Source organism: Uranotaenia lowii, chromosome 1 (assembly GCF_029784155.1).
Source record: "Uranotaenia lowii strain MFRU-FL chromosome 1, ASM2978415v1, whole genome shotgun sequence".
Lineage (NCBI taxonomy): Eukaryota > Metazoa > Arthropoda > Insecta > Diptera > Culicidae > Uranotaenia > Uranotaenia lowii.
Genome location: NC_073691.1, coordinates 127,868,071 through 127,887,238, shown reverse-complemented (window position 1 = coordinate 127,887,238; position 19,168 = coordinate 127,868,071). Strand labels below are relative to the sequence as shown.

At 38.6% G+C, this 19,168-nt stretch overlaps 1 pseudogene; it reads left to right on the top strand.

The window, feature by feature from the left end:
* The first annotated feature begins 6,529 nt into the window (after positions 1 to 6,529).
* LOC129739941 (Golgi apparatus protein 1-like) lies at positions 6,530 to 16,578 on the top strand (annotated as a pseudogene).
* Positions 16,579 to 19,168: the final 2,590 nt, after the last annotated feature.

The window sequence follows — 19,168 nt, the reverse complement described above, 5'->3', positions numbered from 1 at the left end:
GATACTTTCATGAGCCTCCTGGCTCCGTAGTTGAAGTGTTGAGCTGCTGAATGGCTGGAGGAAGGAAACTGGTGTTCCTTTTTAATCTTCGGAATAATGACCTTCGTACTCCGATCCATTTTTGTCGCAGTCGCAGGATCCCCGACGAGATGCAAAAAAACAAAGCAACGATTGATAAACAACACGCGCGCGAACGACATCAAACAGTCAGTGGTGCCAAGTATGAGGATTTTTCAAAATTTAGATTTTTTTATATTTCTATGTTAATACAAATTTTAATATGATTTGAGAAAAAATAATTTCTGATAATAACAACCATAACTTATTCACCAACAATGCCAACTGAATCAATAAGAAAATTACAAATAAATTTGAATCAATATTTAAATTTGTAATGAATTATTTATTATGATTTTTCATGAATCATAGAACTATATAGTAAAATGTTTTTAGATTACATAAACAAATAGACTATCTGATTTCTCCCACAGTAATTCGTAAAAACCACAGTTAATACTTAGTAACACTGCGACAAGACTTCAAGAAGTTCAAGTTTTCGAAATTTCAAAGTACTAAAATTGCTGTAGTAAGTTATTATTTCTGACAAATACTCAGTTCGACAGGTTATTACTCGATTGGAATTACACTGACACAAAATTCAAAATTCCAATCACAACACGGCGCTTCTTGTTTAAAGCCTCTTCAGTAAAACGATAAAATTTAACTAAATAAACATTTAGTAGAACAAAATGGTCAAATACTTGTTAACATTAAAATTTGGCAGCTCTGACCTGCTTTTCGGTCATTTTTGACGTGGAGTTTGACATAAAGATGAACGCTGCGGGTAACGGTTGCTGATCATTTTTACGATTAGTGATAAAATTGAATTATCGTCCATATCATTGGTTCACCTTTTCAGATTTCATCACTTTTCACATGAACGTTCTTGTTTCGTTCTTATCAATATCGAAGTAAAGTTCAATATAACAGCTACATTAATACCCAAGCAACCAGAATTCCCTTAAAAAGGTTCCATAGAAGCTTAATCAGCTCTCGTTTGTGTCTGAAGAGAATGCTAATCAGCCCAAAATTTAAGTTCTTAAAGCTACTTTCAAGTTCGTTTAGGTGGCTGTAGAGAACGCTATTCAGCTTCTAAGAGAATGTCAAGAAACTTCTACGCGCCGAAAAAAAAATCCGAGTGACAGATTGCTCTGACAACCACATGTCAGATTGCTAGGTTGCCGGTCTATCATGGTCTATCTCATTGATTTTTATTATATTGTTTTGATTACAAAAGCTGCTTACACGCCTAGAGAATTGAACCGCTGCTCTCTAGGTTGCAATGAAACTCACCAGCCTCTCGACCAATCCATCAATAGCTAATTGCCACTGTAATGATTAGTATTTAAACTTAATGTCATTTGAGATGATTGAGTGGGTTGGTCAATAGAAGGTACCTTATTTCGTTCAAAGGACTTTCAGTACACAATATGAATCAAAACAAAAATTCGCATCATCAAAATTTATTCGAATATCTTATTTAACATTTATAAGAAAAATTCGAAAAAATCTTGAATTCCATTTGTAAATATCAGTACAGATATAAACAAAACAAATACCATGACAAAAAATTGACAGACATTTTTGACATGTCGCTTAGAATTCCCATATAGGTTCTTTAAAACACCTTCAAGTATCTTAATGGTGCGCCTTAGAATGTTACGCGAACGTTATCGACCTTCTTGAAAAACATTTATGACATGTCGCTTAGAATTCCGATATAGGTTCTTTAAAACACCTTCAAGTATCTTAATGGTGCGCCTTAGAATGTTACGCGAACGTTATCGACCTTCTTGAAAAACATTTATGACATGTCGCTTAGAATTCCGATATAGGTTCTTTAAAACACCTTCAAGTATCTTAATGGTGCGCTTTAGAATGTTACGCGAACGTTATCGACCTTCTTGAAAAACATTTTTGACATGTCGCTTAGATTTCCCATATAGGTTCTTTAAAACACCTTCAAGTATCATAATGGTGCGTTTTGGAATGTTACGCGAACGTTATCGACCTTCTTGAAAGAAGTTCCATTGAAAGCGCCTAGAAGTTCTGTTATCGATAGTTTAACCTTTCAAAGGGCGATGGAAGTTCCTGAGTAACTTTTACGCGACAAGAGTCACCTGAAGTTCCCGTAAAACATTTTTTCAGCCAAATGTGAACTTCGGAGTTCCATCTTTAAGTAAAAACGCGACTTTTGGTTGCTTGGGTAGAGACGATCACTTTTTCTGGAGCAGTAGATGTTTGGTTTAGACTATTAGAGATACAGTTTTTGAGTATGCGGGCTTCCTTCTCATTCTTGCAACCGAAATTAATCGTTTCGACTTCTTTCGTGCGCTCGAGTGTGATGGTTATCTTTTAACCGGCCAGTCGTCGCCATTGTTCGGCATTTTCGGTTTCGCGTTTTTTGAGCAATGGAGCAGCAGTTTTTTTATTGCTTCGTTGGCCTACATGCATGCACTTGAACGCACATAGACCATCGGATTTGGGACATCACCAGCACCGCGGCTCTTCGCATGGAACGGATTGCTTATTTGATCGCAGCTCCAGTAAAGGTACATCGGATGAGTTTATTTTCTGCACTTTATCAAAAAAAATTAACTTTACTTCCAGGTCCCGTGGCTGTGACAACCTTCCTCCAGTCACCTGTGGCAGATGGCCATTGTCCACAGAATGTAGGGGAGGGGGGAGGGGATTAGGGGATTCCTTGAAAAGCCACGAGACGGTATCATGTTGCCATAAACAGAAAATAAAGTTAAAATTATTTGATCCAGCTCCACATTTTTATTTGTAGATTGAGCCTCTGCTATTGAGGCGTCTTCTAGAAATGCGATAGTATTTAGCAAAAAATATTTTTTTCGGTAATTTTTGACGAAAACCGTAAAACGTTTGGTGGTTTCAGCTTATACATGGTATTCAGGTTTCAGCATATTACATGAGATGATATTCGAAACTCAAATCATCTCGTGTAGTATGCTGGGTATCGTACACCGAAACTACGGAACGTTTTACGGTTTTCGGTAAAAATTAGTGAAAAATTTAGTTTTTGGTTCATATTATCGGCGATGCGGTAATAACAGATATTTCGGCGAAAAAAATCGGTTTTTCGGTGAAAACAACCGAGTTTTCGGTAAAAAGTAGTGGAATTTTGTGAAAATCACCGGTTTTTCGGTAAACATTGCCGAACTTTTTGAATTTATCTGGTAAAACTGACCGATTTTTCGGTAATAATTACAGATATTTCGGTAGACTCTTCCGATTGTTCGGTAAATATTACCGAACTTTTACAGTTTTTTCGGTAAAAGTTATCAGTATTTCGATAATAATTACAGGTATTTCGGTAAAAATTTCAAGTATTTCGGTAATAGTTTTAGGTATTTCGGTAATGGTTACAGGTTTTTTCGGTTAAGTCTACCAGTTGTTCGGTTTATATAACCGAGCTTTTTAGTTTTTCGGTTAAAAATAACCGGCCTTTCGGTAATAATTAAAGACATTTCGGTTCAACAATACCGATCGGCCGGTTATATAACGAGCTGTCATGTTGACAACTGTCAATATTTTGACAGAGGATCAGCCGAGTTTTGGTTATTTTTACCGACAAAGGTCCGTAATATTTGACAGCTGTCACTTCTCAGCCATGAAAAAATTACCGAACAGTTTAACGATCTCCACATGTTAGGATTTCGGTAAAATAATTACCGAACTCGGTAATTTTCGTTTACTGTGTACGCTCACTTGGTATGATCAACATCCGCAGCGCGACCTAACCATGAAAAATGCTTTCCGTGTAGGCGATCCCCCTACTAAAGCAAAAGCCTTGTTCAATCATCTGATAAACACCACCTACCAAAACCATCATGCGATTTACACCGACGGCTCTGCTGCTTTAGACGGCTCTGTGGGCATTGGCTGCTACAGTGAAGAAATTGAAATCAAAGGACGCTTACCCAAGCAATGTTCTGTTTTCTCGGCCGAAGCGCTGGGTCTACTTATTGCCATCGAACTCCCCTCCAACAAACCAAAAATCATTTTTTCCGACTCGGCAAGCTGCATTGATGCAATCTGTTCCGAAAAATCTTCACACCCTTGGATATTGAAGGCCAGGTCGGCTCTTAAAAACACCGAAACCAAGCTCTGCTGGATACCCGGCCACTGCGGTATTCCCAAAGGACTGAAGCAACTGTCAAATCACTTACAAACGGACCGTACCGACTTTTTGGAACCAGAACGTCAGTTCCCCTTTGATTTCAATGGCATTTTGGTACCAAAACGTCAGTGCGGTACTGAAATTTCAGTTCGGAAGTTTCCTTTTCTTTCAACCCCTTGGGTATTCCTGGCAATGATAAAGCAGACCTTCTGGCAAAAATTGGGCGCAGCGGGGACCTACTTACCCAAGAAGTTCCAGCACCGGATGCTGTTCGTTGGTTCAATGAGGTCCTGTGGTGTAAATGGAACTCTCACTTCCTGTCTGAGAGAGACTTGTTTATTCTCAAAACTAAACCGACTCCTTGTGCTTGGAAAGACCGAGACAACAGGCAAGACTTCGAATCGGCCACACCCGACTAACCCATTCCTGCTACATCGAAAGAAAGAGTGTGTCGTAACCGGTCGACTTTCCTAGCCGAGACCTCCAGTTTTCTTTGGCGTTCTTTTTCACTTCACTCTTTAATTTTTCTCACATAAAACTCGAAACTCCGCGAAAGATCCGTCTATTTCAAGCTTGCTCTATAAACTGACTCCTCTCATGTACCCATTCTTTCGAGCTACAGGATATTCTCGCACTCTCTCATCAAAGCGTTGCCGTTGACTGTTGAGTATTTCCCACGATACTCTCTCTTGCACAAGGTTCTTAGATACACTAGGTTCTCCGACTTTCACAGTAAGTAGGCGAGGAGTGAGCGGGGCTCTCAATGAGTTTGTTTATTTTTTGCTCAGCTTTTCTGGGGTTTGTTGGTAAACAAACTTCATGAGTTCCGTATAGTTGCATAGCCTACATAGCCAAAATGGCTGAATCGGGAATTCGTTATTCGGGAACACCTCCTGAATATATACCCACCTTGCTCTTGCATGCTTTCTTTCTTGACAGAAACATCGATGTTCTTGAAATCGATCAACCAATTAAACAGGGTAGTTCACACGAACTGTAAATACTTTTAATTAATTAATCTTATTTAATTTATTCCAAGGAAATTAATATTTATTCAATCTTTTACCAATATTCTCTACAGAGTGATGACTGTGAATCCTGTGGAGTACGAATGACGGTTTTACATATCTTGGTCGAATGCCGTCTATACCAAGATGCCCGTGACGAGGCTGAACTTGAAGATGATGTCCGCTCTATACTATCCTATACGATGCTGCTAGAGAAACAAAAGTGCTGAAATTTTTAGGATTAACAAACCTTTTGAAAGAAATCTAATGTCTATGGTTAGGAGAAATTTAATGTAATTGTTAGTTTTAAAACCGAAACAAGGGTGCTTAATCGCTTGGCGCACGGCACCCTCCCAAATAAATGCACTTCAATCAATCAATCACTTTTAGCAGATCTTTGCGTTTTTCGGTAAGGTTTGAAATTTATCTATGGAAGTAGATAATAGAATGTACGATTTTGAAGAATAACAATGCGTAGGTAGTCCAAATAACTGATTTCGGGCATTTGAAAATAGGCACACGGTATATTTTTAAAAGAACCCCTATGTAGACTTAGGGCTGTCCCAACGGTAGATGCAAAACACGGTTTTCGACCACGCTAAAACATTTCGGCTGGCACCGGTGTCGTAAATCGCTGTTTTAGCACAGTTATCGATTTCAAAATTCCCAACAGTTATACGCCTTTGTTCCAAATTCATGCAAATTTGGAACAGGATTTCAAAATATACGACAGACCCGACAGACCGATTTAGTTCACGGTGAGAAAATTTTAGCCATCAAAGATTTCTTTCACACATGTTTGGGTAACATTGGGTGTGATAATAGTTTCTTTTTGAGATATTATTTGAATGTTTTTTTTCGCTTCAACCAGCCTATACCCTGTCAGGAACGTTTGCTCAATCGGGCCGATTGCAAAACAGAGATGGCGGCACTCGAATTCTAGCGGTTAGAAATCGGTTCGTTTTCGGTTCGATTTCCATCCACCTGCTCGATTGCTCGAAATCTAAACGGTATTTTTTTTGCGAAGCATGAACGAAACGAAACAAAGTCGCGATTACTGCCATTTTAGTTTTTCCCGTCGTCGTGTGCGTTATTGTTTTAGTGAAAATATGTTGCAAATCAGTGTTTCCTCTTCAATTTTTGTTATCAAATTGTTTGCTTAGGGAGGACGGTTTATCAACTGGTGTTAAATCCACTCTTCACGGAATACAAAACCCGTAATCCATAGTAGGAATATCGATATGGATAAGAAAAAGCCGCCATTGATGTGTTTTCATGATAACAGAATAAAAATCGCGAAAAAACGCTTATTTTTCATTGCTCTTTTTTTATTTCCCGTTTAGCTTGGATTAGCCATTTGGAGCGGTTGGACGGAGCGCAAAATACTGGTGATTTCATATCCAGCACCAAGTTGTTTCCAGTTCCAGAGACTGTAGCTTAAGCGGAAGTGATTCGGGAAGCTTCCGTAGCTAAAGTTTCTCCGCCTCCCAGTATGCTACCACAACGACGACTTCCTGCACCAACAAACATCATTTGATGGCCAATAGTCACATAGATAGCTATTCTGACCGATCCACCTGGTGAACAAAGATTTTTTCCGATCTGGGAAGCAATCGGGTCGGTGCACCGACCATATGCAAAAAGTGTAAACAGTCATAAAATCGATACAGGTAAAATTTTTCGTTTTTTATGTCCATTGTGAACGAAGTCATTTTTTCAGTTTTCCTTCTCAATAATCAGTTGCTCCAACACTTACAAATTCCGGTGAGCTAAATTCAACGCCTTTTAGTTTCATTCCGGCCAGTTTCGATAGCTCCAGAGTTGGTCGTACCTTCGACATCGGATCGACCGGGGATTAAACTGGTGGAAATCAAATAGCGGAACTGGTTGATCAGCCCTTTGATCTGAAGCAGGAAGAAGTGCTAATGTGCATAGAGTTTGACGAATGTACGGTAAGTTTCCGTGGCGGCGCGGCACGAGAATTTAACTGTGATGTTCTCACATTCTGTGTTTTTTAAATGTTTGTTCCGTTTGTTCACTTCAGAAGGAAAAATATTTAGTATTTTCGATGGCATTTTTGGTATTTGCTTTGACCTCAGTACTTGCATTGAAATTGTATTTTTTTTCTCACCTCCTTAATTTAATCACTGAATACTAATCAAAATTCAGCTGATATGTTTTATTTTTTTTAGTTTCATTACTGCAACGCTCATTTGGTCGAAGCGAAAAGACCAAGAATTGTTTCTACAAGCTCTAAAGCAGTACTGGAACTAAATTTTAGAAAAATCATCTTGTTAAGATTATTTTACCAATCTAAGTCAATTTAAAAATTTTAGGAATCGTACCTATTTCTCTGATTTTGATTTCAGGTTCTTAGCTGACACTGACGACTGGTTCGCTATACCATGGACTTCGAAACCAACCGTACTTCTTAAATTTACGGCTCACTACAACCGGTGACAAAGTTCCGCCCTTCATTATCAAACGACAGCAACAGGCAGCGCAACAGCAGAATCAAAGCGAACCAAGCAAATTAACTTGGACGACAGATGGACCAGGAAAAACCTTCCTCGATTGAAAGCTGATGATTTAAGAGTTTCCATAAAGATCAGTGTCAAGTTAGGAGGACCTATTTAGATGCAAAGGCACCAGCAGCAGCAACAATAGGTAATTTAATTATAATTTTTAGCGCAAATTAAATCAGGACGTTCTTTCCCCGTGATAAGTTGAAATTGCTTATTGAGTACTTATAGATAATGATGATCTATACTCAATGAGCAATTTCAAATTATCCTGATAATCATGAAATGATAATATTTTATTGGACAATTTGAAAACAAAAATAGTACCTACTAATATTCCAAATTTCACCTATTCAGGTTGCCAGAAGCAGTGTTTTTGCTTGCCGAATGTCGATGGCTGAAAAATTCTTATCTGGCGTCGCCTTTCCTGCTCCTGATGTTCAACATCATCGGAGGTCATACCAGGTGAGAAAAGTTAAACTTGTTAAAAATTTGGCATTCATAAAAGATAAATTCCATTTATAATGGAATACTGCAATATTTTTTCTCTTTTGCAGATTCTGGAAATTGGAAAGATGCCATCACAAGCCAACATTAGATTTTAGTCATTTGTACACTATCGCTGCAGACCGTCCTGCCTTTCTAATGGTTTCGAGGATAATATTATAATGTTATTACGGAACGTCCAGTTATGGTTTGATGATGACCTGGAGAAATTAAGGCGAGACAACTGGAAATGGCCACAAACCGGTAAGATTATTATTATTATTAAATAAATATGCCCTTATTCTGCGCCGCGCGTGAGGTGACGTCGGTCGAGGCATCTTACCCTCATGGGACTCTAGTCACCTTATTCAGATAGTCGGGGTAAATGAAGTGACAGAGGTTCATTACCAAAATTCATCCGAAGTGACGTTCCTCACCCAAAGCGACTCCTGGAATGGAGTGACTCGACTATCGTCACTTCACGTGCGGCACAGATTGAGGATCATGATGCTTTTATAAATTAATTATGTTTGCACTTAAACCACTGATGAACTGATGTACAAGCTAAGCCTTGAAAAGTGTGTAAAGTCCCGACGACCGTTTTGAATCAATTTTATGTTTTTTGGTTGAGCCACCAGATGTCTCCAAGGACACCAGAGAGAACTGTCAAGAAGAAAATGAAATGTAAACAAAAAAAAACAACAAACTTTTAGTCAATTATGAAAAGGTCGTATCTATTTGACGAGTTTCGATCAAGTTGATGTTGAAGATTCGTTACACATTTCTGATTTGCATTATCAAAATTTTACGCTTAACGCTGTTTTTCGAATTGCTTCAAACTAGCATGAAGCACTTAATATAAACAGATATGATGCGTGAAAATGCCCTCTCAGAGAAGCCTAGAATCTGTATGTCTTTGTTGGATTGTTAATTTTAAGCTCAACTGGATAAAATAACTGGTTCGTCTGGCTTTGTTAGTTAGCCTCCTTAGTAAAAAGAATCGAGGTAAAATGAACCAGATGAATTTATCTTGCTGTGAATATATTGAAGCCGTCCATTTTTCTACGATGTTAGTTTATTAATTTTTAAGATCATATACAATTGCGCTCTTCCAAGAATCAGGTACTTCAAAAGTTGATTCGGCTTGCTTGAATGATAGCATTTGTATATGTGTCATTTCGCCAGTCTCTCTAGTGACAATATTATAATGATGCTATTTTTTTCAGCTGAAATTTATTCTTAGTTCATCTAATTACATACATAGAGCAATTCATCTAATTGTATTTAAATTTATTTATTAATGAGTTCAAACACCATTTCGCCCTCTCGAAAAATTCTTACTTGCAAAAGAGCTATCTAGAAACAGTGCCATCTGTTGCGCCGTTCAAAAGTTACAAGTCAAGCAATAGATGGCACTGTTTTTCGTCACTTTTTAACGGCTTCTTTAAAAGAGAGCACTGGAAATTTTACACAAGTTTTTGAAGATGTTTTGTTCGAGCTTGTACATCAGTTCATCAGTGCTTAAACCCTCCACTCTGGTCACTGGTTGTACAAGAAGTGAAGTTATAGAATCAACCGGATGTGTGTCTGATCAAAGTGTTGGCATCATAGGATGAATGAATTATTATTTCATGTTAGTTAGGGTTACTATATGTATTTGATAATGAATGTTCATACAACTTAACATACTCCCCCCGCCGAGAAAGTTATTGAATAGGCAGTGGACACAATTTGCCAACGGATCTTCTGATTTCTCCCTTAGCTGTTTTTAAAGTGACTACTCTCACACGTCCTCAGAACGCAGCTGTCAAATCTTGCTGGTTCTTCTTCTCTTTTTTCGTCGAGTTCGCTTCGACGAATTTTTATCATCGCTGGACTGGACACGTACCAGGGAACAGGTTTACAGTTTTTCGGCTCCCTGAAGTTCAGCTGAATTAATTAAAAAAGTTCCTGTTTTAGTTTTCTTTTCTGAAGATTTCGAGAGTGAGCGAAATGTTCCGCCTATAACGGACCGACTTCCGGTCGAGATTCGCTCATCTGTTTTCCAAGTGTGTCAGAGAAAAGTCGAACCAGAAAAAAATTAATACCGGGAACAAAAGAACAACAAACCCTGGGATACCAACTGGAAAATTCAAGTTAATGTGATGGAAGGATTCGGGAAAGCCATCCTTCCGATTCTTTTGCTGGTAACCGTGTGGTCACCGACAACCCAAGCTCAGGCAGTCATCAATGCGGGTGGCCCACAAAATCCGAAGCTGCTGGAAGAGGTAGCCTGCCCGGAGCTTAGGACGCTGTGCCCGAATGTGCCGGAAACGGCCGGGGATCTGAAGGCCCTGGATGGTGTCCAGAATTTGCCGCAGGAACGGGTCGATGCGCTCAGCGACGACTGTCAGCATCTGATTTGGGCCCACACCTCGGCCCTGCTGGACGATCGGAACGTGCAGCGGCTGATACAGAAAGGTAATTTCTTCTGAATTTATTTTCAAATTATGATTTTGAAAAGCTGAATTCTGGATGAATAACCCAGTTTTGGATGCGTCAAGTTAAAAAAGCAGTATTTTTCGTCAAATATATTGCGTTTTTCCCCTTTCAGGTTGTCCAAAGCACTACGACAAGTTCCCCTGCACACCGAGCGCGGATCTTCCGGGTCAGTATCTGTCCTGTATAATCGACCATCGGGATCAGGTCAAGGGAAACGGTTGCCGGGAATACATTCAACGTCTGGAGTACGTAGCTTTCTCCGATTACCGGTTAATAGGGCCGTTCCTCAAGGATTGTACCCGGGACATCGAAACCCTGAACTGTGGTCGCCTGGGCAACGATAACAAAAAAGTTTCCCAAGAAGAAACGATCGCCTGTCTCCAAAGCCATCTGGACACTTTGAGTGAAGTTTGCCGCAAGGGAGTGCTGCATCTGTCCGAGATTCAGGTCGAGGACGTAAAGCTGGATAAGCCGCTGTTCCTATCCTGTGACGTTGATGCAATTCGATTCTGTCCCTCGATTCCGGCCGGGTCCCAGCTGGTTTTGAAATGTTTGATGAAAAATCGGAACGATGCTGCCATGACCGACCATTGCCAAAAACAACTGCTTCGAAGAGAGAAGTTGATTGCCCACGATTATAAGCTCAGCAAGGGTTTGACGAGGGCTTGCAAGGAAGACATCAAACTGCATCACTGTCGCCGGGGTGTTTCCGACGATAAGGACGTGCGGTTGGCACAAATTTTGCTTTGTTTGGAAGGCGTTCAGAAGAACAACACTAAGCTGAGTCAGGATTGTGTGGTCGAAATCAACGACCACCGACGAATGCTGATGGAAGACTACAAACTTTCGCCGGAAATTCTAACTGGATGTGCTGGGGACATTGATAAGTTCTGCAGCAATCTGGATGCCGGAGGCAAGACTATCCACTGTTTGATGGATCATGCTCGACCGAAGAAAAAGAAGGAACGACGCGTCACTGAAGTGTGTCAACGAGCTCTGGAAACTCTGGTCAAAGTTGCCGATGCAGGCGAGGACTGGCGGGTTGATCCTGTGCTTAGGCAGGCCTGCAAACCGGTGGTGGATGTAGCATGCTCCGATACTGAAGGAGGCGATGCACGAGTTATGTCCTGTCTGATGGAAAAGTTGGGTACCAATTTCATGAACGCCGATTGCGAATCCGCCCTGCTGCAGATTCAGTACTTTGTAGCCCGAGATTTTAAATAGGATCCGCAGTTGTACAGGTAACGAATATGCACAAAGTAGAAGCGTTTTTTTTAATTTTTTTTTAATTTAATGTTTTAGAAACTGCAAGGACGACGCCATCAAATTTTGTCGGGCGAAAAAAACTTGGGCGATTTGGACACGGCCCAGATGGACCCGGAACAAGGTCCCCTGATCCTGCCTTGTTTGCACCGGTACACGTACCACCCGGAAAAGGACTTGCAGCTGAAACAGGAATGCTTCCAGGAAGTCAAACGTGTAATGCGGCAGCGAGCCCGATCGGTCGATCTCATTCCGGAAGTCGAAGATGAGTGCATTGACGATCTCTCCTACTTTTGCTTCGACAAAACAGGAAAAGGCGAAGAAATGCAATGCTTGCAGGATAACCTAGACAAACTTGCGCAAAATTGCAAAAACGCCGTGATTCGTTTTACAGAAGAGGAAGCCGCTCACGTAGAACTGAATCCGGTAATTATGGCCGTTTGTGGGGACGCTATGCAGAAACACTGTTCCAACATTCTAAAAACTGGCAAAGACGAGGGAGAAATGATGGGAGTGTTTGATAAACTACAAAAACTACGCAGATATGAGAGTCGACACCAAATGTCGCGCCGCAATCGAACACTTCCAGATCATCTCCCTTAAAAACTATCATTTCACCTATAAATTCAAGGAAGCCTGCCGCCCGTACGTGACCCGCTTTTGCCCGCGCAGCAACACCAAGTATGACGTCGTCGCTTGTCTGAGCGAGGTGATGCGCAACGATACCATCAAAGAGGCGAAACACTCGATACCGAAGGAGTGCCGCAAGGAGGTCCGGGCCCAGCTGTACCAGCAGCGGGAAAACATCGACTTCGATCCGCTGCTGAAAGATGCCTGCCAGGCCGAGATCGCGAAGCTGTGCTTCAACGTGCCGCACGGATCCGGTCAGGTGAATAAGAACAATGCAAGTGTGATTTGTCCTTTCATTCGTTAAGTGTTATCATCTAATCGTTGCTTTTGCGTGGATTTTCAACATTCAAGTGATTGCAGATTCAAGATTCAGCATTTAGAATTCAGAATTCAGAAGATTCCGAATTTACATTGATGATTCGATTTCAAGATTCAAAATTCAGATGCAAGTCTCAGATTCGAGATTCACATACAGAGTCAAGAACTAAAATTCAAGGTTCAAATTAAATATTATAATACAAGATTCAGGTCCACGATCCAAGACTTGGATTCTGTTTGCACTTAAACCCTCCACTCTGGTCACTGGTTGTACAAGAAGTGAAGTTATAGAATCAACCGGATGTGTCTCTGATCAAACAGTGTTGGCATCATAGGATGAATGAATTATTATTTCATGTTAGTTAGGGTTACTATATGTATTTGATAATGAATGTTCATACAACTTAACAAATTACAATACAATTACTGCTATCTAATCATCGAGAATAATCGTTCAAAGATTGGTTGATACTTTTTATTAGGAGATAAGAAATTTAATTTAGTTTAGTAAATTATTTTATTTTTGGTAAAATGATTCACAAGCGGCTGATCTGATTTTAATTTGATTTTTTTTTCTTATGCTAGCAACGGTACAAAGATGACACCAAAACTAGTACGGCGACTTCATTCACCGAATGAGACGTCTGCCAACCACGAAGACGATTCATCAATCCGCGCTACTATATTGTCCCCTCTTACAAAGGTAACCAATTTAACAATAATTCATTTGAATCAGTTTATCATTTAGCAATTATTGATTCGTTTTCAGATTTTGTTGATAAAATTATGCCGAGATTGCTGGATTGTCGATTTTGACAATCTTTGGATGCCACTGGAGCCAGACGTAAACCAGCGTAATGATAAAGCAATAAAATGCTTTAGTGTTGAAGTACGATTGAGTCTTATGCTACGCCAGGTACCGAACTTTAACGAAGTTTCAGTACCATAGGTCTGAAGAAAGGGCTGAAAGATGCTCAAGGCGGTTGCTCAAATCGATAGTTATAATCACGAAAACAAAACCTCATCGCATCACCCGGTTAAACCATTAAAATTTTCCTCGATCAACGTGACGCTGGTTCCGAATCAGCAACAGTTCGCTGCTATCGGAAAACGGCTTCCTCCTCTTCGGCACCCTAGTCGACGGTCAGCTGGGAGGGCATCCTAGAACTCATCAACATGCCCGAGGGCAGTCTTAAAATCCCAGTCAATTCCATCTCGGCCTCCCAGTTATGCGAGGGCTTGAATTCACTCCTGTTCTGCTGTGTTACATTTGCCGACAACGAAACGCTTCCACCGCACACTAAGTTTCACTTCCGGGAGCTGATCACCCGGGTAGAGAATTAGTCGCTCTCGCTACGTTCTGGGGGCAGAAAGAATGTGCATGACAATGAGAAACTCCTGCTGGAAGTCGGTCAGTCACTGAAGCAAATCTCGAACAGGTAATTTTAAGTCAAGTTAGTCGATTTTAAGGAGCTGTGTCAGAAGTTTTTTGCATGCTGTTTCTTCTTTCTTTCCTTCCTTCCTAACTTTACAAATCTTATTGTATAAGGGGGTTATTTTTCGTTTGATACTCAATTTTCCTCTCATAAGAAGCGATTCCTTCCAGGGATGATTTTAATGATTGATTATAATGAATAATGATAAGCAAAACAAGAAAATACCAAGAATCATTGCTGCCGATTGCAGACATCGAAGAAGGAAGAGGGAATGTATTTTGTTTTTTGTTTCATTTTGAATTTAATTTTAGATTTTTTTAAATTACTGTTTTTTTTTTGAAGATAAATATATTCAAACAGTTAGAATAAAGTAGATTATCATATTTCAACCCGTATGTTGATAACTTAAATAAAACAATAATTTAATTTTTAGTGTTAAGTTTTGCTAGTATTTTTGTTTCAAAAAACCATTTAATCAGGTAGGGTTGTGAGGCAAGTAGGATGAGGCTAAATCTGTAAGATAGGTTAATATATCCATAATCCTAGGGTATAATTTTGTGATATTATGATAGGTATAAGATAAAGTGTATCTGTTATTATATAAGTTGAAGTTGTTGTTAGATTGAGCGAGGTTTCTTATTAGATATTGATAAATGATATGAACGAACGTCCTATTTGTTCTCTGTAACGTATGTTTCCCGTATCTGACCTTTTTTGATAATAAATGTAAAATTTATGATTTTTTTTCTTGTAGGTCTTTTTGACTTGAACAACAGCCAGTCAACAAGAGTCGGTCACCGGAATGTCATCGTAATTTTCATGTCGCCTGAGTAGCCGTTATTAAGCAATCTGGTTTCGGCTGACCAGCGTTATTTTAAACAACTGTTCATGATTCTGAGATGGCCCCACGAGCTGCCCTCCGACTCTGTTTAAATCGCAACTTGTCCGTGTTCATGTAAGTATAATGGAGTTTTACTTAGTTTTCAATAACGTAAAAAATAATTTGCAAAATTTGATCATAAAATATTTTTAATTTTACATTTTTAATTACTTATTAATTAATTTTAAATAAAATTAGGATAGCTAACGAGTTCAGTGTAACATACTATTTAAATAAGTTGTAAATTTGGTGCACTTTTGTTTACAGTACTTTGTAAAGTAAAATTTGGAAAAAGATTTCAAAAATTCAATTTTCCTAAATATATTTCAATTTGTCTTTTTAGGTTGAAAAAGGGGGTTTCTTACCGAACGATAATAGGTGCAACATGGAGAACAGTAGCCTCAATGAATCCATGAGTAGCATGGACAAATCTCAGTTCGATAGTAGCGGCCAGTGGCTTGGTTCGAAAAATTATTATTATTCACCGGTTGGTTACGAGTCTATCCGAGGCCTGGTTTCGGAATCTTCAGTTGAACCAAAACTGCAACAGTCCCATAGGAGCAACAACGGTTCGGAGAGGTTAAGGAACAAGCCAAGAAGGAGTAGAAGGCTAAGAAATTAATGAAGGAGTTGCCCCCGTGTTCGAGGAGATGGAGGTATTTGCTGCTACCCCATTTTATTGATTTTGAATTATTTGAAAATCTTTTTCCTTTTGTATCCGTAGGTGCATTTCATCCTTCAATATCTACAAATCACAGGAGGACTTCTTTAATGAACGTCCTGCTCATCTTTCACAACTGTGAAATGTACAACGATGACGATTCGCCGGTGGGCACAGCTGTTCATAGAATGTGCCAGCTTTGTAGAGGCGTTGGGCTGAACTGACCGAAAAGCCGGCCACGCAACAACCACAACGACAGCAATCATCATGACAGCAGGATCAACAACACTCCGGATACTCATATTGATGCCAGCAGTTAGCGTCAACCGTTTCAATTACTTTATCAGAAGTTAATTTAAACAGTTTTACGTTAACAATAAATAGTTAAATTGAAACTCGGTAAAATAATAGGAAACCAAGGCCTAAAATGACCTCCTAGTGGAAATAACAGGTTTATTTAATAGATCATGTAAAAAACTGTAGGCAAATAGGATTGTAGCATTGAGACTGCGTTAGAAAATTCCCAAAATGAATGTTCACTCGGTGTTGAGAGGTTCAATTTAGTTTGGAAATTTCAAACGTTAAACCATTAAAAATTGTTATTACTTTCTATTATTTTATTATAATTATACAATTATGTTTAATACTAGTTATGATTTAAAGCATAAATTAGGAGAAAAATAAAAAAAAACAAATAAATTTAAATACCTTTCTTTATGAAGAAAAACCGAAAAATCTAAATGAATGGCAACAATGCTAATCGGCCCAGAAACGGTTCGAAAAACCGTTCGGTTTCGGTCCGAAATCGGTCCTTTTTTCGGATGGATGCAATGGCAATCGACCCAGAATCGGTTCGAAAATTCGTTCGGTTTCGGTCCGAAATCGGTCCTTTTTTCGGATGGATGCTATGGCAAACGGCTCAGAAACGGTTCGAAAAACCGTGCGGTTTCGGTCCGATATCGGTCAATCGTTTCGGATGGACGCTATGGCAATCGGCCCAGAAACGGTTCAAAAATCGTTCGGTTTCGGTCCGGAAACGGTTCGTTTGTTTTGACATTTGATCTGCTCGAACTGGTTGAAAAAACTTATCGTCGTCCGAAAAAGTGTTTCATTTTCGCGCGATTTTGTACTAAACTCGGCCCGATTTCTTATACGATTTCGGACCGATCGAGCAGATGAACGGACAAAAATCGGGCCGATTTCGGGCGATTTTTCCTGTCTGGGTACGTAACATAAATTGAGAATAGATGTTAATAAAAACCATATCAAGTATAAATAATAATAGATGTCACATTATTCTCGATTTAATATAATTAAATAAAAAGCTTTTGAAAAAAAGAAACGAAAAGAAAATTTTAATACTTTTTCGATGAGGTAAATCAAATATTTAATTGTTTATGTTTATTGTTTGTTCTATAATTTTTGTTTTATTTGAGATATTGAGAGATTTCGTATAGATTGCTCGGAGTTTTCGCCAATGGCAGCATATTATTCTGTATCCATACATAAATTTACAAAGTGAAACAAGTTTTTGTCAAACAAAAATGTCGACAAATCAAAGGAAAATTTCCTTTGACTTTGGGATAAACATTTCTCGTTTCTTTTATCAATGTCAGCAATAGCTTGAAAAAAAAATGCTTTTTCATTTCATTTTAACAAAACCTTATTCCATTGATTCAAAGCAATTTGATTAAATCAATTAAAGAATTGTTTCAATTGACCTTTTTTTTCCTCGTTGTGTAGTCATTTTTGCTTTTAAATTAATGAAATCCTGGTAGAATAGTTAAAATCATTGTTCTGTCAAAAAGAATATTCGTAGAATTAATTTTAAGACAATCAACCGTGAAACTCAAAACTTATGCCATTTTTCCAATAAAATGGGTTTTTTCTTCTCAATTATTGAGTGTCTGTAATGAAAGTGTTCCCGTTTTAAATTTGCTCCTACACCGGTGGGGAGTGGGTGTTTTAGCCGATTCTAAAATTTAAAATTTTGCTAAAACTGGTATACTTAAAACCAATATTTACGCCTGAACCGTTGCAGGTGCTCTTAGCATAGTTTGTCAGAGAGGCTGACCAGAATAAGGATTAGGTTTTAGAAGAACAGCATTCCCAGACAACCATTTGGTGGGTGTTTCGAATTTGCAACGCAAATATACATGCAAATATACCTGTAAACATATCGTATATAATGTAGCAAAACCAGTATATACGTATCATTTTGGAGGCCATATAGGTACATTAGCAAACATATTCTTGATTTGGATTGTATTAAATTACGATTTGCACGACTTGTCATGCGCATCATTTACGACTACCCTGATTCTTTTTGGAATATACTATGACAATTTGCATTATCATATAGATGGTTGAGGTTGTAATATACGACATTTTTCGTAACAATATGGAAAGTTTGACGATTTATTTGGTCGTCTTTTGCGACTTGAGTGCAGGGCTCTCATTTTCCGTCAGTTGAATAAAATTAAGATTATTATTTTTTTTATACTTTAAACCAATCAGTTTATTCATCCATAAAAATAATAAAAATGAGATTATTTCAAAGAAATGCATTTTTTGCTGTCAAATTCAAGTTTATATCGTACAAGTTTATTATTTGCCAGATAGCTGATTTTATTGTTAGTACCTGGACTTGATCCCCTGACCATACGATCTGCAGCTCATGATGGTTCCTCGAAGCTATCTGGGATATATAAATTCAAGGGGATTTGCTTCAAAGGCATTAAACCAAAAGCAAATCGTATATTTCTATAACTTAAATCTTTTAAACCGTAGAACACGTCATCGATGATCTAAAAATAGACCAACATTTTGAAGCCACCTTTAATTCGATTCCAATCATCGATGTCCCATTATCATAAACGATTTTACTGAACTTTTTTGTATTCTTTTACGATTGCCAGCAGATACGTTTTACGAAAATCAGACATGCGAATTAATTTGCAAAGGTATACGATTGCATGCACATTATTACGAATCAATACAGTTATAAACGTTTTTTATTTCGAATTATTTTATGCATAGCACGACAAAATCTCTCAGTCACGGCTGATCACCATATATGGGTCGTTTCACGGATTTGTTTGCGAATTGTCGTACACAAAGGTCGAGTTCATATGTACATAAATACGAGTCTCACTTCTTGTCGTAATAAAATCATGCAATGCTTTTAAATACGATAAAGAATATGCATGAACCGCACATTGTAGGTGCAGATATACGAAAATGAGTATAAATAACATTCTATACGATGTAATCTGTAAAA